The 23,107-nt window shown below is 38.6% G+C and overlaps 1 protein-coding gene and 1 long non-coding RNA gene across 2 annotated transcripts in view; both read left to right on the top strand.

Annotated features, from left to right (window-relative positions):
• glmna (glomulin, FKBP associated protein a) overlaps positions 1-23,107 on the top strand; it is a 458,443-nt gene that overhangs the window by 16,820 nt on the left and 418,516 nt on the right. The window lies entirely within an intron of this gene.
• LOC104943254 (uncharacterized) overlaps positions 9,861-23,107 on the top strand; it is a 158,699-nt gene continuing 145,452 nt past the window's right edge. Inside the window, exons 1-2 of the long non-coding RNA XR_798096.1 lie at positions 9,861-10,094; positions 11,222-11,384. This is a non-coding gene — a long non-coding RNA (uncharacterized lncRNA). The remainder of the gene's footprint in view (positions 10,095-11,221; positions 11,385-23,107) is intronic.

Genomic DNA, 23,107 nt, shown 5'->3' with positions numbered 1-23,107 from the left:
GCTCACAGCATATAAAAATGGCATATAGGTGTAAGCAGAGGGAAGAGTGAGTGTCATTTAAAACAATGTATGATGAGTGAGGTTGTGCCCGAAAAAATAAATAAAAAAGATTTTATTTATTTTTTTAATCTTGTCACTGAGGGCCCTCTTTGCTCAAGGGCCCCTGGGCACTTGCCCAGGTTGCCCATATGGTTAATCCGGCCTTGCTCTCAACACCCATATGAAACAGAACTGTAAACAGATTTTCTTTTTCTTTATGGATATTTTACAAATCACTCACCTTTTTAACTGTATTCTTGTTTTACTGTCATATAGTATTGCATAACTGTTTTTCATTTACTCTCATAAATGGTGACCAAAACGTTTGAGACCCACTGAGATAACTAGACTAAAGTTAACTTTCTAAACTGAGAGTCCCTTACCTCACTGAGCTGTAGTTATCTCTCTCAGTCTGACAGGACAGAGGTCTCCCTCTCCTTGTTTTAGAAACAGCTTCTAATATCTGTTAGCACAGCTAGCTAACCAGATGCTAACAACAACAATGCAAATAGTGAGTTTGGTAGAAATATACTGTATAATAGTAAAGTTATTAAGATGATGCCATATTTATTGAAGATTTACATTATAAATATTCCCCACAATTATTAAAAAGCATATTCTTCCAAACTCCTTGCTGTAGTATGACACAAAGGAGACTATTGATGTGTGTAGTGGCTTTGGTAGTAATACGCTTTATAATAGTGATTGAATATTATTGTATTCTCTTTTTCGGAGTTGCACTTTGCAGACGGTCCCTGAGCACTCGTTTCTACTCCGGCTGCAAATAGAGACCAATGTAATGTGTCCAGCTCGGAGGACGGCGCGTATTGGCTTTTTTTGATGAAAATGTGATTGTAGTTCGTTGTCAACCTTACCACGGTACTTAGGAGACGTCATTTGTGTTTGAATAACGTTTTGTTCATGAGTTATTGATCCGTGAAATCAGAATCTCCCAATATCGTTCCATCTTTACTGAACTAAGCCAGAAGACCGTCTCATTTCGTAGAACGCTCGGTTTGCTGTTCCTTCACTATATTTTTATATACATTTATTTTGGACAAAAATTTAGCGTGAGGAAAGTAAAGTGTGGCGTGAGTGCGTGAGATAGTATGGGTTAATTGCGTGACTCTCACGCTCAATGCGTGAGTGTTGGTAGCCCTGGTCACACTATGGAGGGCTTTGCGTCTTTTTACTAAGTTAGCTAACTGTCCCTTGACTGTCTCCTGTATTGTCATACAAGTCTTGAAAAGAAAGCAATATCATTCTGAAATGTTCAACAAATCCTTTGAAAATGTAAGTTGAAATTAATTACCAAAGGGCTAATGATTAAAAAGGAATTTGTCTGAGTCTGAATGATATTCATAATTTCTGTTGCTCCTCTATGCGACCTTTCTGTTATTTCAGACAATAAAACTCAAATTCAGCTGTGGATCGTGTCATAACACTAATCTTAAAAGGCAGCCTCATCCCGAAAGGAGCATCTCAATCCGTAACAATAGACTCCCGACAAATGAAGTCTCGCCCGGATGTTATCAGTGCTTCTTGCAGCCTCACCTCGCACGCTTATAGCAGATTAATCCTGCCACTCGCTGTTTATGAATTAATATCAAGGCAGGAGATTAGTTAAAAAATAGGCCCTTTTTAGAGATGAAATGGAGAAGTTCCATTTTAATCTCACTTGGCGGGATGGGTTTAAACCACTTAGCCAGGTGTGTGTTAAATACAAACAGTCGCTCAGAGGGATGAAAGACACACCACCTGCAGAGGGAGGATGCAGGAAGCTGTCAGGGTCTTCCAGCTCTTCACTGCTGCTTTGATGCCAGGTACACTCTGATGCCATGTCCTGCTGAATGACAGGCAATTATTGCTAAAGGAAAAACTGCAGGTGGACTTTGACATTTTAGAGCAGCCTAGTTGCTTGTGAAGCCATGCAAAACTGATCCCTTGATATGCTATTAAGGAGGAGAGAAAGTCTCATATAAAGTAATGAGCCCCCATTACATTATCAGAAGCAGTCCTACTTATGTCATTACAAAATACTTTTAACGGAATCAGTTACAGTAGTTTTGCATATTAATATGGATGGAATACTGAATTGGCCTACCGGCACAGGCACCCCCTGGCTTTCACTTGAAGAGACACGTCCCAACCAGAAAACGATTTAAAATGACCACAATGAAACTTTAAAAAATACAAAATTAGAGCATAAAAACTGCGAAAAGACTCTAAATAACAATTTAAAGGGCCAAAACTTCCACAAAATGACCACAAAGGGACACTAAAACACAACAAAGACCAGCAAACCAATATAAAAACAAATCTACAAAACAACCATTAGAATTACAAAGTGGCACAAAAAAACTACAAAAAAGACAACAAATTATCACCAAGAGAAACAAAACCACAACAAAAAGCAGCTAAGTAAGTATAAAGTCTGACATGATCCTATGTAGCAAAAGGTGATGCATGTCTTTGACCAGGGGCCCATTGTCTAACCATTTGCCCATGCCTATAAACAGCCCTTTAAACTGTTTAAAGTAGAGAATAAAACAAGCACAGAATCATGTTAAAGCTTTACTGGGTCCCCTGTTTTAATCTGAAGAACATATCTGCACGTTACAAAAAATTGTGCGTCACAAACACTCGCTTTGTCCTTTAGTTCGCCCAGCATTTATAAAAATGTTATTTGAAGTTTTCAGAAACTTCACTTATCTGATTTGAAGGAAATAGGGGAATGTCTGTTTGTGCCCTCTAAATCCCTTGATAAAAATAACTGAAAGTGACGAGGTGTGCTGCGAACATTCACTTTTTAATTTTTTTTCCCCGGCAACTCAGGCAGCCACAGCCTTTGCATACAATTATGTTATCATTTGACAGCCACAGACCAAATTATTCCTCCCTCTTTGCCTCAGGAATACTTCAAGTGTGATTACGAAAGAGGAAAAAAATCACTATGTCAGCTGTGCTTATTAAAACGAACACCACAGTAGATAATATGTCATGCGGTGTCAAAACACTGCTTAGAGAACATGCCAAATGATGTAAGTCGTATTTAATTAGATACTATGAAAGGCTTAATGGATGAGGCCATGTTCAGTCACAGGACACTCTACTGTGTTTAAATGACAGACAGTTTGATTTGTTACAGAGCATTATGTAAGAGAGGTTGCGGGCTGAGCTAAATTAACATCATCTAAATTGTGTTTTGCATTCATTTTCACTGATGTGCCAGCTGTCCGACAATTACGGCTTAATGCTGCCAAAAAATGCTGAGTCAGTGAGGAACAATGACTGTCGTTTATGGCAGGAAAGTCGCATCTCATCTGTCTGTCTGTCTGTCTGTCCGTCCGTCCGTCCGTCCGTCCGTCCGTCCGTCCGTCCGTCCGTCCGTCCGTGCGTGCGTGCGTGCGTGCGTGCGTGCGTGCGTGCGTGCGTGCACAAGAATTCTACCCATGCACGTACATGGCATCAAAGCTCCAGCACAAAGCCAATCATTCCAGCAGTTGTACATCTAAATCAGTGGCAAACGGAGAGCGGAGCTGCTAACTTGTGCAGAGACAGAGACTTTGTTTGGGTTCGCTCCTTCTAAACACCGGTTGTCTCCTCCAATCAGTGTGGTCACGTCTGCATTATTGATATGGCAGGGGCCTGAGGGGCCTAGGCTCAGATGGTGCACACGCTCACAATGTTCTCCTGTGTGTCTGGAGAGAGTCTGGTTCTTGGGAGAGCTCAGAGGTAAGCTAGGACAAAACTGAAATTAGGCCTAGAGCTGAAAACCTGAGCCAGCTTATTCGGGTTTAACTGAGAATAAATGGTATCAAGGCCTCTCTTGGGAGGGAGTATGGTCAGGGATTGAACCAGCGTCTTATATGGTAACACAAGGGGAATGATGAAGAGGGAATGATTGTCGAATAGAGAGGATGCAGTGCGGAGAACAAGACATCAACGCAGGCTGTGTGGAGTGAAGGGAGATCGTTTCATTGTAAATGCACAGCTTTACTGTTTTCTGCACATTTGAAGTCTATTTTGTTAAATAGTATAAAATAACTGTATACAATACATATATATTGTAATGTAGTTTGAGCATCAAGTTTAAGACCTTAATGATACAAACGATTAGACATAAGTCTAAGTCTTGAATTGGGAAACTGAATATTATATCATAAGTCTGTACTCTACTAAATGAATCTGCAACTATCTTGATAATGTAATAATTGTTTAAATCATTTTTAAAGCCTAAAATGTCAAACATTCTCCGGTTCAAACCTCTCAAATGTGTTGCTGCTTTTCTCTGTTTCATGTGAAGAAAATATGAGTTCTCAGACAAAGATGCAAACTGGATGTCCAGGATATTATGATGATCATTTAAAATATTTGTTGACATTGTATCAACCAAATAATGAAGACAATAAAAAAGAAAATCATTCCATAATGAAAATCATAACGTTCTAATAATGTGATTGGTAAACATTAGGGCTTAACATATTGTAACACATGTATAGCAGTTACACAATAATCAATATATGGGTTTTATTTGGCTGTTTTGAAATTAGTTTAAATGTTATATTATTACTAATAAAGTACTGTCTTAATGCTTTTAATATTTTTTTGTAAATCACTATGAATTGCCTTGTTGTCGAAATGTGCAGTAAAATGTCTTAGCCTGTCACTTACTGAATTTACCCAAAAATGACGTTTGACAATATTGAACAAAACATTGATTAACTCTTTATCTAAGTTGTGTTCAGTACTTTATTATATTTGATCTGGCTTTTTGTTTTACCCCTACAGGAGGTGTTTGACTAACAAAACTTAACAAGAATGATTTCAATTCTTTCCAGGGCCTTTCAGCCTTGCAGCTCTACACTTTAATTGAAGCTCGGTTCTATGAACCACGCTATTAATTACACGTAGGATAAGTGATTGGTTAAATGCTACAGGAGCGTGGCGTTTTGTTCTGGTGTCGAGCAGTGAACATGTTGTACTTACTGTGATAGGGGTTAATGTGATGGACTGTAATTGGCTAAAGAAAGTGGCTGGGTCAGAGTTAATTTGGCATTTGCTTTTTCATTCAGCCTTAACAAATTGCCTGGAATTAAATAAAGTGTCACATTTCATTAGACATCATGTCTGAGCAGGAACAAATAAAAAGGAGCGATATTGAATACATATGGATTCAATGGCACACACACTGTTTGCTTTACCCAATTAATAAGATTTGAAATAAGACATTCAACAACAACACTTCAAAGATAAGGCAAGTCAAAGCACAAAAAAGATAGTGGTTATTACATGTAGCTATTTGAACAGCTTTCCGATACTTTGTATTTTGTAGTAAAATATATTATATAAGACTTTTATTCAAACATCAAATAATTCTAAACAATATTCTCAAATCATTAGTTTACATTTGTTCAGAATCAGAACATGTTTTCATTGCCTATAATGAGTATAAATAAGCACTCACCGTTTGAAACATAAAGATCCTAGAGTCATAGTCTAAGGCTCATGATGACCATAACATCGTGTTCTTGCAAGCAGAGTTCAGGTTTTAATATTTTAAGTAACGGGGCAATATTTATTCACATCTGTCATAAAGGAATTGGGAATGTGGTTTACCTTGATGTGTTTTGATTTATTCTACACGCCCTGAGGTTATACCCGTGAATTAGAGAGCATCAATAAGGAAAGACCATCTCCCCTATCCCAAAAGTGATAATTACCAACATCACTATCGATCCGACTATTGATGCATTGCTAATTGTTTCTTGCAGTTATTTATTTAATTCCATCTCTGGCCATGTGAATGTGTTGACCTTGTGCAATGGGAAATATAAGGCTTGTTTGGAAGAAGGAAAAACACATTAAGATTCCACTTAAAAAGTTTTTTAAAAAGCAAGGAGTTCTCTCGTTTCCATCCAAATGAGAGTTCTGGGTTATGATCTTTTCATGAGATCGAAAAGCACAAGCAGAATGGCAATTTGAGTCGGATGTTACTTCTTGACTTCTCATTGCAGCCTTGACAAGTTCTGCGCTTACAAATCTCCATGGATATTACAGACGTATCGAGATGGCGTCATATTGATCAACTATAACACTACATTATCTAAGAGGTAGAATAATAATGAAGATTATTCATCATTAACGGTGTATTGGTTTTAGCACATCAAAAATGTATTCGTAACTCTTAAATTAGTTTCTCTACACACGGAAACTCAAGGTCTGACTTCATGAGAACGTAATTATATTTGGCATAAATAGTGAAGGATAAGATTCATAATTCAACATTTTCTTTAGCCAAGTTTGTCTGATTTTGTGGCCAACATCTACAACATAATTTAAAAGTATATAAGGATTCATTAAGCCTACTCATGCATATACTTGTGTATTTATTGAATTAATGATAACAGTAGATCTTGACAAATATGCTACCCATTACAATAAAAAAACATATTTTTCCTTTCCAAACCTTTAAGTAAACATTTGTATTTCTTGTGTATGAAGCTAAATGTGAGTAGCAGGGCATTAATGTGAGTCACTTACAGCGTGTTAGACCACAGGTGCACGACACACACTGGAAAGTACATCATGGTCAAAAGCAATGTGTGTGCATGTGCCTGTATGTGGTTGTCCGTGGAGACTGTTAGCCTTTGCCAGGACATCTGGTACTTGTCACATCACTTAGTGCGTGTTTGAGCACTTCATTGGTGTGCCCTGCCCAGTTCTGCCCCCTCCCCCCCCCACATCAGGTACCTTTTCAGACCTTTAGTCTGCGCTGTAACAGAACAGCACCGAGGGCCATGTAGATGTCTTATGCAAGGAGTGTGTCACGCTTGTGGCCCAGCGTGGCATCAGAAAATCCTCCAAGAGAGTTACAGTCTCTCTGCACGTCATCCATTGAGGGTTTTTGGATTTCATCCAAGAGAGAGGTGATGATGTGAGCAGATACAATATCACTGGCCTGGGGATGAGTCTGCCTGGTTGGTTGGTTGGTTGGTGACCTCAGTACCTTCATCACAGATAACCCACGGCTAAATCTCATTTAATAAACATTTGCTTTGACACTGAAGTGATGCATTATGGCTTTAACTGGAATATGCGGACATACACACATTTACAATGGATGTCAGAGATTGACAATTTGAAGATAATTGCAGTGTATTTATTTTTCTCCTACTCTACCCTCTGTCTCTCTCCAACTCCCGCCCCACCAGATTGTGAAGCCAAGCCTCTAGCATTGTAGTGCTGAAGGTGTGTTTGTGCTGTTATGCCCTCTGGCTTGGCTGCCAGCTTACTCCCACTGATCTGAGCCAGAAGGCAGACTGCCGAGGAATACCGATCACCTTGCCCAGACCGAATCCTTTGAGCTCTCTCTGGCATCTTTCCCCCTTCTGCCAGTTTCCTCCTCTGCTCCTCTCTTCCCCCTTCTGAAGTTGACAACAAAGACATCCTCAGGGTCCTCCTTGATGTGAGACCCACTCTTGATCTTTTTTCCCTATGTTTTTGTACCTTATAGTTGCACTACTTTCATATTCCGCTAGCGCAATATTTACACACTAGAAGACAAAGAAACAGGGGTCTTTTCATGTAAGAACTCCTGCCAACATGTTAATCACCTGAGGACCTGCAGTGGTCATGTTGGCCCAACAGAGGCGGGACATTAGTGAGACACCTCTCTGCGACTTATTGCCCCCTATTTGACCAACGCTTTGAGATATTTTGCAGGTCTATCCATCCATCCATCCATCCATCTATCTATCTATCTTATCTATCTATCTATCCTATCTATCTGAACTTAATACTTTATATGACATCCAATAAGACTTACTCCTTGACATTCATCCTTCTGCCTCTTCACTCTCTACCCCACCCCACCCCTCAAGCCCCCTACACCCCACCACCAACCCCCTGCTTCCACGAAGAGAAATCTCTGAAGAGCTAATTAGTGGTGAAATGGAGTCCAGGAACAGCCAACAGAGCTGAAGAAGGGAGATTGGCGCTGGTGCGAGCTTTATCGGTCAGGGCCTGACAGAGGGGTGACAGAGAGTGGAGGCAAATCACCGGCTCACAACTGACAATAAAAGTGAGCCTCTGAGCCGGAGAGAATGAGATTGACAGATAGACAGGCAGGCGAGGAGAAAAAAGCTTCTGTCCTGTGCCTAGGCAAATTGCACAGTCCCCGTCACTGAGGCAAGTCTCCCCCTGCCAAAGTGTTTGTTGACCATCCCATATTCAACAAAAAACATGTGTGTTTTTGACTGGAAACCAACTGTATCCATCTTGAATGTGGTAAAGTAAAAACATCAGATTTTGTAGAAGTGCATAAAAGTAGTTTTTGGAGGTATTAAGTATTAAATAAAAATTAGCAGAAGTGTGTAACTGCAGTTGGAATATATTTGTTTCCCACACCAATAAGATTTTATTAGAGTCGTGACAATAATAACCATTTTTTTTATTTCAAATGTTCAGGTAATTATCCTCATGGGCAGAGTAGGTTTGTTGTAGCTGGGACAATTATTCTGGTAAGGTTGTGTATTACATTAGTGTTTTAATAAAGTGAATGCTTATTAAAAGATCAATTCAACTCAGAATGTTATTGTTAGCCTTTTATTTATTCATTTTTATTGGTAGCCTATTAGATTTTGCTTAGTTCAAACTGTAGCCTCATCAGGTTTTTAAAAGTGTATGTTACATGCATGGATTACAGACATTTTTAACTATTAATAATTTTCAAAGTTAAACCGACCACCTTAACTGGGAGAAGCCAGTCGGAAAACAGCCATGAAGAAGTAGATTTAGAAGAAGAATATGTAAAAGATGATGAAGACGAACTCACCTGTCTTCTTAGGTGGAGGCAGATGTCATTGAAACACAGAGGTGGGAGAAGTACTCAGATCTTTTGCTTGAGTAAAAGTAGAAGCTCTAAAGTGTATAGGAATATTACACATAAAAGTCTTGCATTCAACATGTTAGTCAAGTAAAAGTACGAAAGTATAAGAATCAAAATAAACTTAAAGTACCAAAAGTAAAATGACTCATTATGCAGATTGGCGCATTTCAGAATAATATATATGATATGTCTTATACAGCTTTAGGGGGAAGCACTCCTCCGAGGCATGTGAAAAAAAGCGAGGGAAATTAATTATTTGAATAATAAAATAATACAAAAATACAAATAAATTAAACAAATAATTTAAAATGTGAAGAAATAATAAAAAATATAAACAATTATATAAAGATAAATACATAAAAATATATATTTGTTAAAAAATTAGAAACTAACTTTTTTTCAAATACATAAAACATTTCATACTAATAAATAAAATAACCAATTAGAAAAAAATAAAAATATATAATTATTCAAATTCAAAAATATAAAAAAATATTATAAAAACATACAATAAATACTAAAGTACATAAATGAAATAATAATAATACAAAAATACAAAACAGTATTATACAAATAATGCAATAAATTAAATACATAAAACAATAAAAAATCAAAACACAATAATAAAGAATATATTAACAACATAAAAAATACAATAAATAATAATAAAACATAAAAAAACAAAAAAAACATCAATGAACGACGAGGGACGGTGGGGCCCCCGACAATGACAATTCCATTGATGCTGGTCTACACTCCGATACAGGGAAGAGTATTCCATTTGTTTGTACACCATACAACTTGAAGCTAAAAGCAGTCAAAATCAGTGGCCTCAGGAATAAAATAATGTCGTAAGAGATAAACTACTCCCGCGACTTCCGGTTAGGACTACGTCACCGAACGTAAAAAGGTAAATACGCCGAAATAAACACGCTTGAATTTGATTCGGTGAACCGTGTAAACCTGAAACACTAATTGCCGTAAGCTATTTGCATTGTTTCCATAGCTTTGTTAGCGGCAAAGCGACAGGTGTTTTGTCAAAGTAATGGAACTGTGTGTGTTGGGCTACCTTAGTTATTACCTAGAAATAACGTAAAGTTAAACTAACTTTTTACTGAAGATATTAACCTGAAGACCCGAGGCTGTCGTCACCGCCTCGCACAGGGTATGGTCCTGCTAGTTTACTCAATGTGTATTAATGATGTTTGATGTGTGGATGTTACCTTGTTAAGCTACCGTTTCAAAAGTAAGATATCATGTCATTGCTTTATTTTCAAATGAATGACCACAGGGGTTAAGTAGAGCCAGAGTTAGTTTTGGTTAAACTTTTTACACGTTGGGAAGGGATATTATCTGAAAAGAGAAGGAGGGAAACGCTGTGTGTTTGGGCATATTATTGACTTATGCTACGTAGCCTACATTGAGTTTTAAGGCGTTTATTTTCTAGATTGAGAACATGTTTGCTTTATCACCACCAACACTTGAATGAACCAATATTAACAGAAGCCAACAAAGCCAATATGCTCCTCTGTAGGCGTTTTTAACGTGTGCTAATTAGTTATGAACCTCTGACTTTTTATCCTCATTTAAAAAACATATTGCTGTGTCTGTGAGGTTTACACCAGGGATTGATGCAGACATCCCTTGTGTTTTAAAACGACACCACCTCTGTAAATTCCCTTTATGTGATTCTCCGAAAGAGTTGATTACTAACTACATATTGCAGTTATAACTTTAACATGAAGACCTAAATGAGGTAAAGATGGAATTAACAAACTGAGATAAACAAAGCTAGTTGTGATTTAGTCGCTGAGTGCTTTTGGCCTTTGTCTTTTACTTTACACGGACAATTTGGTAGCCTAAGCAGGATGTGGTTTTTCCATGTAAGCTGATAATGAAACAGACAGGCCAATTGTATGGGATGAACCTGTATTTAAGGAAAGTATGTAGAGGAGAGTGGCAGTACTGGCTTTGAAGCTAAGTGTTTTTATTTTGTGTAACGTAATGTTATTCTTCTCTGGGTTTCTAAATACAGATGTCAAAGTTGACATAAATATACATGCAAACCTAGTTTTTAAGTAATGCAAACAATTAGCCAGGGGCAGTACAGGTAGTCTAGTTGTAAATAGTTACATACATGACATTCATGTTTAGCCGGCTAGTTTTAGAGGGAGTCACACGGTCACATATGAAACATGCCCTTCTTAATAACTTATTCACGAAAAAATAAAATAAATGTAAACTTTGTTGTTTATTTACCTGTGCATTGTTTCTGCTTTTTTGATTTGACAGACTAAGGAGAGGTATATAGTGTTTAAAATGTATTAAACAAGGACAAGATGCTCTGCCTGGACCATTGGAAGATTTGACACCTCCCGCCATTCTTGGTCCAGTTTCCAATCGTCCCATTGTTCACGCTGCCTACATCTCTTTGGGGGTAACCTGCCGACAAACAGTGAGTACTAACATGTTGCTTTGAAATTTGATTTGGTATTTTGTTGAAGCAAGTGAAGTGGCCATTTGCTTCAGGCCTCCATGTGCCGGGTGTGTTTCATGTTTAAAGCAGTTCAAATGTATGTTGAATGATATGGATACTTTAGGTGCCGTATCTTTTTGTATAAAACAGTGGAGCATTGAGGTACTTAAGACTCAGATATATCCCCAAGGAGTTGTTGGACACCAAAACGGAGATGAAAGGAAAGTGAATATTGGATTTCTATTCATCAGCTGGTCACAGACATGATTCTAAATAAATGCCAAAGCTACTGTGATTCTGTAGGACGTGCAAATAAGAATGTGTTTGCTTTCAACTTTGGATTATCAACATAATTCTAATAATAAATCATAATAATATTAATTATATGAACACCACAATATGTCAGTGGTGTATTTATAGATTGTTTTTGAACTGGATTAGGTTTCTATCACACACACAGTGCTATGGTGTGTAAATACTCTCAGGCCCCCAGCCAAGTTCTAGTAAATACAGCGTGTATGTATTATATATTTATCAAGTAGTTCTAGTGAAATGGAATCGAGAGGATGTTTAGTTTCTGTACTGTGACATTACCCAAGGAAATAGAATACTTTTGCAGTGTACAGTTACAAGAGCTGTTTAAATCAAATACTTTGCATTTAATAGGACATCTAAAAAGTGGACTGGCTTAGAATTGAGTGTGATGCGCAGCTATAGAAGACTCTCGCTCCTCACCTCTCCAAAGTTGCAAATTAATTGATGTATGGATGCCATGATATTATTGGTTTAAATTGCTTGGTACTAGTTTACGTAAGAACACGTAATAATTTGTGTTACGTGAAGAATAGATGATTGTAATTTGATATAAAAAAATAATATTTCTTTGTATTTCCTTTGATATATATTGTTAAATAGGTGAAGTGTTTCATTTTGACGTTGGCTAGTATGTATGTCTTACTTTTATTTACCTTCATCAAATAGAGAATGTGCAATAAGAGGCAGTGGGAACAATCTCAGTGAGAACACACACAAGGTTCTCCCTAATAGCAGGTATTGAGAATGATTTAAGAGTGATAGAGTATCTTAAATAAGAACAAAAGATTCCTACAATGTTTGCTTCACTATACCTTTGCTAACATGGCCTGAGTGTTGGGGAAGGTCAGAATGGTGGCATTACACATTTATGATGATCATTTATTTATTTTGTCAAGTAAACCCAATCAGAATGCCTGGGAGCTTGCCAGATAGCAAACAGGGATAATTAGCATCACTGGGAGAGGTGGCATCTCCTTGTACTCTGGCCTCTGCTTGCTTTTATCTGCAGAAGAGGCGAGGTGGTGGAGAGCTAAATATTGATGGAGCTGTCCATACTCAGTGAAACTCAAACATACTGTCCAGCTTTGTTAGGGCTGTGCTGGACTCTCTTCTAACAGACATTAAGGATGACAAAATCTAATTATGTTTACATCTTTTTTGTCTATTGCCATATTGCCAAATGCTTAACCTGAAATTAAATGTAGTTTTCCCAAACAAAATATGTTTGTTTATCTTGCGTTGCTTTCAGACTTGTAGTTTGGTTCCCTTGGTTCTGATGAAAGAAAATAAAAGTTTTTCTTCACACTGACTTGAGGCAAGACTCTGAAACATAACGTCACATGAACTGAATTGCAATCCAAGCTGTTCAATTAATTATATTAGATACTTTTGACTTGTACCTATACATCTTCAGTACTGTAAGGGCACACAGGGGAAAATCAAAATGAAGCTTGTTCTCTTGACTGACAGGAAGTTGTGCTGCGGATCACTGCGCCTTGGTTTTGAGTTTTTCTAGAGACTCCAACTCTTTCTTTCAGAAATGATGATGGACAGGCTGAAAGAGAAACGTGGTCTGTTTGGCCATCTTATTGGGTTATGCTATGTAAATTATGAATTTTAAGGCGTTTATTTTCTAGATTGTGGAAATGTTTCCTTTATCAACACAAACACTTGTATAACCCTATATCAACAAAGAGTCAGAATGAGCCCTTAACTTGGATGGGAATCCATTTCTGCTCTGTAGGCCTTTTTAACATGTGCTAATTAGTTTTCAAGGTCTGACTTTTTATCCTCATTTTAAATATATATTATGCTGTGTCTGTGAGGTTTACACCAGGGATTGATGCAGACATCCCTTGTGTTTTAAAACTCACCACCTCTGGAAAGGCCCTTTCTGTGATTCCCGAAAGAGTTGCGTACTAACTAAATCCGTTTTTTTATAGGATGTAGCGATAATAAAAAAATACTTGGGATGTAGAATTATCTGTCCAAATAACCCACCCCCAAGACACAGCTTCTACAATGTTGTATATATACACTTAGCATTTGTCAAAGTACACAGTTTCTATGAAACATGTATTTTCCCTGGACTAATTAAAATATACAACATTTATTAGTAACCAATCCATACGGAAAAGCATTGTTTTATATAACACTTCTGGTTGAAAGTTTCTCGTCTGTTTGACCAACCAAGGATGTTTTTAACTGACATTTTCTCCATTACACATGTAACCTTTCAAACATTGGTAGCAGGGAAGTTATTTGAGGTAACTTATTTTTAGTAACCTCCAGAAAAACGCGGGAAAAAATCCTTGATTATGCGAGCTAAAATCCTTGATTATGTGATTAAACATGCAGGGTTTTTATGTGATTTTATGCGGTGAAATTGCGGGAAGTTGCGAAATATGGGGCTGTCTTATTTATTCTCTCTTACTGTAACGACGAGACGCCGTTACTGCTATTTATTAAATGGCATTAATTATATGAGTGTTCACCCCTCATCTTGTCTGTTGTTTCCGGTCGTCTCTGTGTTCCCTCCTGCTGATTATCCGATTGTGTTCACCTGGTGCCCTGTGTTTGCTCCTCCCCTCACCTGTGTCTAATTGCTCCCCCTCACCTGTGTCTTGTTAGTCTGTGTATTTAAGTGTTGTTTCTTGTTAGAGTGGTAGTGTGTGTGAGATCTTTGTGGCTGCAGGAGAACAGCAGGATTGAGGCTGTGAACTTTGTGCACATTATTTTAATAAATGCCCACGTCGGGTTATATTTTTGGACGTTCTGCCTCCTTGCTTGGTCCGGCCGCTCAACGGTCAGTCTCACACTCACACACAACCTGCCACTAACGTTAAACCCCTTTCCTATTCAATTAAACACATTCAATGTTTATTTATTGTAAAAGCAATTGGGCTATTTTAACCTCTCTCTCTCTCTCTCTCTCTCTCTCTCTCTCTCTCTCTCTCTCTCTCTCACACTCACACTTCTCCGCCTCATTCTGTTTTCATTTACTCGTTCGTTATCTGACCAGCTTCAATCTTGTAGGCTACTCACTTCGTTTCTTGTAGCCCTCGAAAGGGTTTTGGAGGTTGATGCCTCGGTGAACGTGAGTTGTTTGGCTTTCTTGTCCGCAGCAGCAGAAAGCATTTTCGAATATTTGAATGAATCAAAGTGGGTCGTCACCGTCGAATTTCTCTCGTATGCTCCAACACACAGTTGCACGGGGTGCAGAATAGTTTCCCCCCACTTTCGTGAAAGACATCGGGGTACTGCTTTGCCCGGTCTTTAGCAGAAATGTTCTTCGGTAAATGAGATGGATCTTGGTGTTTTCTCTCTCGTGTGAGTTCCACACGTTCACTCTACGGTGTTGTTTACCTTCTGTGATGCGCGGGCTGATGACTCGCGTCATCATCATCATTACTTCACGTCAAGACGAGTTAACGAAAAATGCGGGGATTATGCGGCCTTTTGATAAATATGCGGCCTTTTAAAAATCTGCGCCATTTTGCTGATTATGCGGTAAATTCTGCGATCGCAGAATCGCGTTTTTCTGGAGGGTCTAATTAAAGAGGACCTATCATGCAAAATGCACTTTTTTATGTCTTTTATACATAAATATGTGTCCCCGGTGCGTCGGGGAACTCACGCAGCGTCAGAAAATAAAACCCTTTCTCTTTTCCTCCGTACCGACATCTTTTAAAAACGGGGGTACAACGAGCGGATACAGATTTGCTGCCGACATGACGTCAAATCGGCGGCAGACCCACAGAAAGTTGCTATCAGAAACAATGCCTGACGTGTTTTGGACGTAATCTCGTCTTTGTTTACATTAGCAAGCCTCGCTAACACTCAGAGCTAACCTGTACTGGAGAGCACGTGTGTTTAAAAAGCAGGAAATGAAAAAAGGGTTAGGGTCACCTTGTTGTAAACCCTCAAGAGAAATTTTTTTTGAGCTCCATACTGTTTCAGAAATAATCCTTGATTTAGAACAGGATGGCGTTTTATCACAGCAGAATTTTACTTTATCTCCGGTAGAATTCTGATCAGGCATCAGCTGCGGACCCAAAATCCGCGTTTCTCTAACAGGGCTGCAAAAGAGTCGTATGAGCAGTATGAGTCATAGCTACAATGGGTGATCTGTTTGGTATTTTAAGCAAAAAACTTCACAGACATGTTTTGTATAGGTATGGCCCTACAATATATTTTTCCGATACAGCATAATAGGTCCACTTTAAGTTTAAACACAATTGGTGTTATGTTCTTGTGCTGGTGGGTAGGCTTGCCGCAGTAGATTGTGTTAACAGTGTTGTATTGTGTTCATATTATGTTACGAGCCAAACGTGGTTCTGCTGTTCTGATTTTATTTTTCCCTCAGTTTCAATGGATGGTTTCTTCTTTCATACAGCACATCTACATACATACATACATACATACTTCTTTTTGTAAATTAGGGTCACATTTAAAGTACAACAGACGATAGAGCAGTGTATGCTACTTTGATTTAGAACATGACCTCTTTCACTGTGTGTTTCAGTTCATGGAAAGTAAATGTAACCATTTGGTTGTCAAACACTGTCTCATTCAGCATTTGGTTATAATCTGCTCCACTCTCTCTTGTCACTTCAGCTTTGAAAAACAATATAGTGATGGCCAAAACCAAACATGGTAATTGCATAAATGCTAACATCAAGGCTTCTAAACCGTAGTCCACAAACAAATAATTCAAGTCACACAGTATTTCGTTTTTAGTGAGTTGCAGTAGAGTATTTGAGATAACTGAATTGTATTCTCGGCTCTCACATTGTGCCGAGGCCTGATGTGTATAATCAACAGTACCCATTATGTTACAAATCTATATCTTTTCATACACTCATGAATGGTAATCATAATGCCTATTAGACCCTCAAGGCATATGTAAAGGCACACAGAGCAGTAATATTGATTAGATTGTCTCCTGAGGACTAGAGGTCAATTTGAATTGCTGAAGACTATTTGCCTCTATTTGGATTATTACTGCAAGCAACTGAACAGACCAAAACAAAAAAGGAAAGCAGATGAAAGTGTTTTTGTCCTCCAAACAATATTTGATCATTGTCCAATACGGAACAACTGGCGAGAGTGAAATTCAGTCCTTCATTCTCGTTTCTGGGGAATGGCATTGTCCTGTTTTTGTGCCTTAATTCAGCTCAAGACGTTCTGTATATATTGTGTATACCTTGGGGTGTGCTGAATAATTAATGGTGCCCTAATGACAAGCGTAGTCCTAGTTATAAGAATGACCTTAAAAACATTGATCTTTTTTTATGTTGCATATCACTTTGAACTATAAATCTATTTACATTTGACCCTGGTAGAATGATCTAGAGCCAGCGTTTCAGTTGACAATCCAATCTGGTGACACAGTTAATCCTCTTTCGTTTCTTTTATTTATAGCTGCAATAATCAATATTAGGGCTGCACGATATTGGAAAAAACTGACATTGCGATATTTTTCTTCCCCTGCGATATACTGTATATTGCGATATGAAAAAATACAGGAATTGAAGAAAATACATTTTTTTTTTGGTATTTTCTTTAACAACATTTAACCGGATGAAGGATTTTAGTCATGGACTTCTGGATCTTAAAGGGGACCTATCATGCAAAATGCACTTTGTGATGTCTTTTTATACATAAATATGTGTCCCCGGTGCGATATAGCATAATAGGTCCACTTTGAGTTATCAGAGCAACAAGCTGGGCTAGCTGTGATCTGATCAAGAATGATTGTGATTGGTGGTTTGCTGTGCATGCAGAGCCTGCATGTCACTCACTCAAGTACCCCTGACATGAGAGCCGCGCAAGTTTTCTTTTTGTAGCAAGCAGCAAAATAATTGTAACATGACGTGTTTGAGTTCATTTGCCTACTTAATATCGCACGTCCTGCGATGTGAATATCGCGCATGCGCATAACGCAATTATCGTCACGACACGATATATCGTGCAGCCCTAATCAATATTTTCTTTTATAGAATTATTGCAAATAATAGGGGGATTGCTCTTAGTGCCAAAACAACTCTGCACATCAACGGTATATCTANTATCTATCTATCTATTTCTTAGCCGTGATATACTGAGCGGATAGCACGGCCTGTCGTGAGCTATTGCTTAAATATACCAATCATTGCATTCAATAGCATAAGATTATATAAACAAATGTGAGATCATAGTAACCAGTCTTTTTTAGTACTACAAATAGCCTTTTGTGAGAAAACTATAGAATTGATTGTGTTTTTTAAGGTTGATTCTCACAATTCCAGGTTAAAAAAATATGTAATTATTTTGTTATCTCAGAACATTGACGCGGGAAGTCAGTCAGAGTTGGGGGTGCGGGTGGTTAGTGGAGCCTCGCAGATGGGGGTGCTACAGCCCCCTCAGCCCCCCCCCCTTCCCGCGCACATGCGTTAAGCCACCATGTCAAGATCAAGATGTAGTGATACCAAGGTTGTGATAATATTTTATAAAGGCTTCTTCTTACATAATCATACAATGTTATGTTTGAGCTGTCTTCCTCTGGGATGTCTTTTCTCTGAGAGGAATCCCTCCACAATGACTCAGACATTTCATGTTATGAACACAAGAAAATGATATTAGATACCTCCAAATACCATCGTAATTAAATTGCTATCTTGAGATCTCGGGCTTTGGGAAATAAACACCAGCACCATTTGTTATCTGCAGATAATAAAGTAATGATGATGAGGAACCAGCTTGATGTCTCCAGATGACAAGATAACTGAGTCATAACCTCCAGATATTGGACATAAAACATTATTAGCATTGCAGCACAGATGCTCCAGGGATAAATGGGCTTTCAGACTATTACTAAGATGATCATGTTATTTCTAGTAGGAGCAGTGGTAGTATTGTTGCAACAGAAGGAGCTTAACGACCATCTCCTCCGACCATATGCTTCTGTTTGACGGCTTAACTTACAACCGTTGGCATGCTTCAGCGGGCACATACACTGTGAGGGTATCATGTGCATCAAGTGGACATTTTGGTACATTTTGGTCCGAGGCTCAGAGTTTTGGCATTGATGAAAACAGGCGAGAATTCATTTTGTTCTGCTTCCATTTATCCTGAAGCTGACCTTTCGACATTCATTTGGATGATAAACAAACAACCAAATCTCTGCCTAATCTTTGTTTAGTTAAAAAAAAAACCTACTGGGGATTATAAATCTGAGCATTGGATAAGGATCACACAGACAGCAGATACACACGGCGCATAACTAATACGGCCAAATGGCTAGACATGTATGCTTTCCCTCCGTATGGCAGCGAGTCTTATGAAGTCACCGTTATTCATACTGCGCTGTGAGTGAGGAATACATTAACACAGATCACTACCTACCTACCTACCTACCTACCTACCTACCTACCTACCTATCTACCTACCTACCTACCTACCTACCTACCTACCTACCTACCTACCTACCTACCTACCTACCTACCTACCTACCTACCTACCTACCTACCTACCTACCTACCTACCTACCTACCTACCTACCTACCTATCAATCTATCCACCTACCTGCCTACCTACCTACCTACCTACCTACCTACCTACCTACCTACCTACCTACCTACCTACCTACCTACCTATCTATCTATCTATCTATCTATCAACCTACCTACCTACCTACCTACCTACCTACCTACCCGCCTACCTACCTACCTACCTACCTACCTACCTACCTACCTATCTATCTATCTATCTATCTATCTATCTATCTACCTAGCATCACAGACTTTCAAACGATCACCTGTAACAACATGACCAGACTCATTACTGAAATGTTGAGAGGGATTGAACGTCACAGGGGTCTCTCAGTGACTAATGTCAATATTAAAAATGATGAAGTGTGTTGNTACCTACTACCTACCTACCTACCTACCTACCTACCTACCTACCTACCTACCTACCTACCTACCTACCTACCCACCTACCTACCTACCTACCTACCTATCTATCTATCTATCTATCTATCTATCTATCTATCTATCTATCTACCTACCTACCTACCTACCTACCTACCTACCTACCTACCTACCTACCTACCTATCTATCTATCTATCTATCTATCAACCTACCTACCTACCTACCTACCTACCTACCTACCTACCTACCTACCCTCCTACCTACCTACCTACCTACCTATCTATCTATCTATCTATCTATCAACCTACCTACCTACCTACCTACCTACCTACCTACCTACCTACCTACCCGCCTACCTAACTACCTACCTACCTATCTATCTATCAACCTACCTACCTACCTACCTACCTACCTACCTACCTACCTACCTACCTACCTACCTATCTATCTATTTACCTATCTATCTATCTATCTATCTATCTATCTACCTACCTACCTACCTACCTACCTACCTACCTACCTACCTACCTACCTACCTACCCGCCTACCTACCTACCTACCTATCTATCTATCTATCTATCTATCTATCTATCTATCTACCTACCTACCCATCTATCTATCTATCTATCTCTCTATTAATCTATCTATCTATATATCTCTCTATCTATATCTCTCTCTATCTATCCATCCACCTACCTACCTATTAATCTATCTTTCCATCTTTCTATCTATCTATATTGCGTTTACTCAAAATAAAACAACAAACTTTCATACATTCAAAACAGGCCTTTCCAATAGTCAAAACAAATCAAAGAAAAGAGGCAAAACTCAAATGAAATAATAGAAAACGTAGGTGCTCTTTCTTTCTCTCTCTCTTTCCTTCTTTCTTCACGCTTGTATAACTTTAACGGTAACTTAACGTTTAAAAACTGTGGCTCGACGGCGTCTTTCCGACAGGTTACCCATCTCTGTCTCTTTAGAGGAGGCACGTGGGAATTGTAGTCCTTTACACGTACTTGACTACAGATTAGGTGGCTGTCTTTACAAACGAGCTCTAACACTGTTGTTCTCCTGGTAGGATCCGGCTGCAGTGTCGGCTGCTGTCGGGGCAAGGATGCAACGTCTTCTGGTAAATCACAGACTCATTCATACTTATTTATGGGTTGTTTACATGAACATGTGGGGTCCTTTTTAACATCTCAATACAATATTAACAGCCCTGTTTCCCCCTCCAGGATCCAGCTGTTGTGTCGGCTGCCGTATATTTAGTTGTAAATCGGATGTATTCGGTGTTGTGTTTTCTGCTGTTGTTCCTCAATCTTTTTTTAAAACAATAGACCATATACTGTATACAACAACTGGCATGTGTAATCAGATTCAACCAACTAACATCATCTGTGAATTCGTAGATATGGCATTGTGCAAAATTACACAATTTGGACAATCAGTTTCTGTTTATTTGCAACAAATTAATAAATAAAACATTCTACCGTGATAGAATAACAATATCCCTCTATTCAGCTCATGTGACAAACAGGAGGCATCGCCATACAATATATCATGCACACCCTTCACGCATTTCAAAGGTCCAGAGTGGAGACAAACGACAAAAGAGCACATTATTTCAGTCCATTTGCACACCATCAATCCAAGCCACCTCATATTGTATATTCCCAGTGGGACATGACTAATACATTTGCATATATTAATGATAACAAACAGACGAGGATATGCCCAGCTTCCTGGTAAATAAAGGAAGCTATTTCTGGTTTACTTTGCAGTCCTGTGAGAGGAAGAGACACTGGAGCCTTGAAGTGCATTGACATTATTATGCTGGATTCATAGCCCACTCTTCTCCCTTTTTGTTCTTCAGCTTTCAGGGCTTGTGCTTCCTCAAAGAGGCCCCTGGGACCCAACACAAAATATATAGCTTCTGTGTGTTTCTCATAATTGGCTCTAAGGTGACGCAAGGCTCCGAGTTGTTCCAGCGGACTCCAAAAACAGTTTGAAATCAGCCATTGTGCTCACACGCTCCTCAGGCATTTGTTGATGTATTGCAGCATGACTGAGAGTCCTGACTCGGCCTCTGGGCTGCAGGGTCACTTCATGAGACTCTTCTCACGGTCAAAAGAACATCTTGTATTTGCTAACATGTTTGGTATTTGCACGACAGCAGGGGAGTTGATACAAGCTTTCCATAAAAGACACTAAAGTAGTGTTTCTTCCAGGCATTGCATCATCAGCAAGCGGAAAATGTATCATTACTGATAACCTTGATCATTTATGAATAGATAAAGATAACAATGAACTACTAAGTGCATACAATACTTGATGTTTGTGCCATTTCTCGACATCATTCTGTATTTAAAGGAAGTCATCCGCTCTATTGACACACACATACGCTCTAGTCCAGTAGACTGTTTCCTATTCCTGCACAAATGAATATATTTGAGCAAACAATAGACATTGCAAATCGACCCATAAGATAATTTTCTGATCTGAAGTATGCTTAGTAAAACTAATACAGAAGATTGCCTCCATATTCAGAGGCAACCATTTCAATATTTGTATTATTGTAAAGTATTCCCTTAAGAAACAACAAACAGTAATGGATTCAACAGAATAACGAGTACAGTGTAATAACAAATCTAGTTAAGATAGAAGATAAGATATTAAATCAAATGCAGCTTTGCCAGGAGATTGCCCACTTCACCAAAGAGAGGCTATTATCTCGTAGTGTTGAATGTGCCTTGGCCAATGTTTTCTAGGATTAGTTGCAAATTCCTTCTTCCAATTCAAACAAGTGAACAGCAGCTTCAAATCGGATGACAGCCAACCACATTGCTAGGCTTTTCTAATGAATTATTATACGAACAACAACCAATTAAGTGGTTTTGTATATGGATGAAATGGCATGGAGTTCTATGCCCTTGCTGATGTTAAAAGCCCGAAAATAAAGTCAGGTTATACGAGTAAATAACAAACATTCATCGCATGATAACTCCTGGTTGAATTGATTAAAGGATCATATAATAATAATAATAATAATAATAATAATAGATAATAGATTTAATTTGCGCTTTTACAGGTGCTCAAAGAAGCTTTACAAATTTGGCAAGAAAATGTTACTGAAAGAGACAAACCATATTGAACAATATATGAACAATAGGTGGTGGTGTGGGAAGGGCGTACGGAGGCGGAAGTAGTGCTCCGTTGAGGATAGGTAGGGGTGGGCGGTAGTTCGTGGCCCTGACCCCTGTCTCGGAACGAGGCACGCGACGGGTCGGAGGGCAAGCCTTGAAGAGGGGGTTGGGTAAGTCTCTGAAGGGCTGGAAGTGGTGGAAGGTTTTTTGAGTGGAGAAGTTAGCACCGAAAAGTCTACCGACACTAACAAAAGACATAATAAACCTTAAATTGAAAATTGAAGAATATAAATAAAGACAAAGGAAAGAAGAGAAAAGAAAAAAGAAGTG

The sequence above is a fragment of the Notothenia coriiceps genome, unplaced genomic scaffold (genome assembly GCF_000735185.1).
Source record: "Notothenia coriiceps isolate Sejong01 unplaced genomic scaffold, NC01 NC01_scaffold00000339, whole genome shotgun sequence".
Taxonomy (NCBI): domain Eukaryota; kingdom Metazoa; phylum Chordata; class Actinopteri; order Perciformes; family Nototheniidae; genus Notothenia; species Notothenia coriiceps.
The sequence above is the reverse complement of the archived record's forward strand: the minus strand, read 5'-3'. Positions and strand labels throughout refer to the sequence as shown.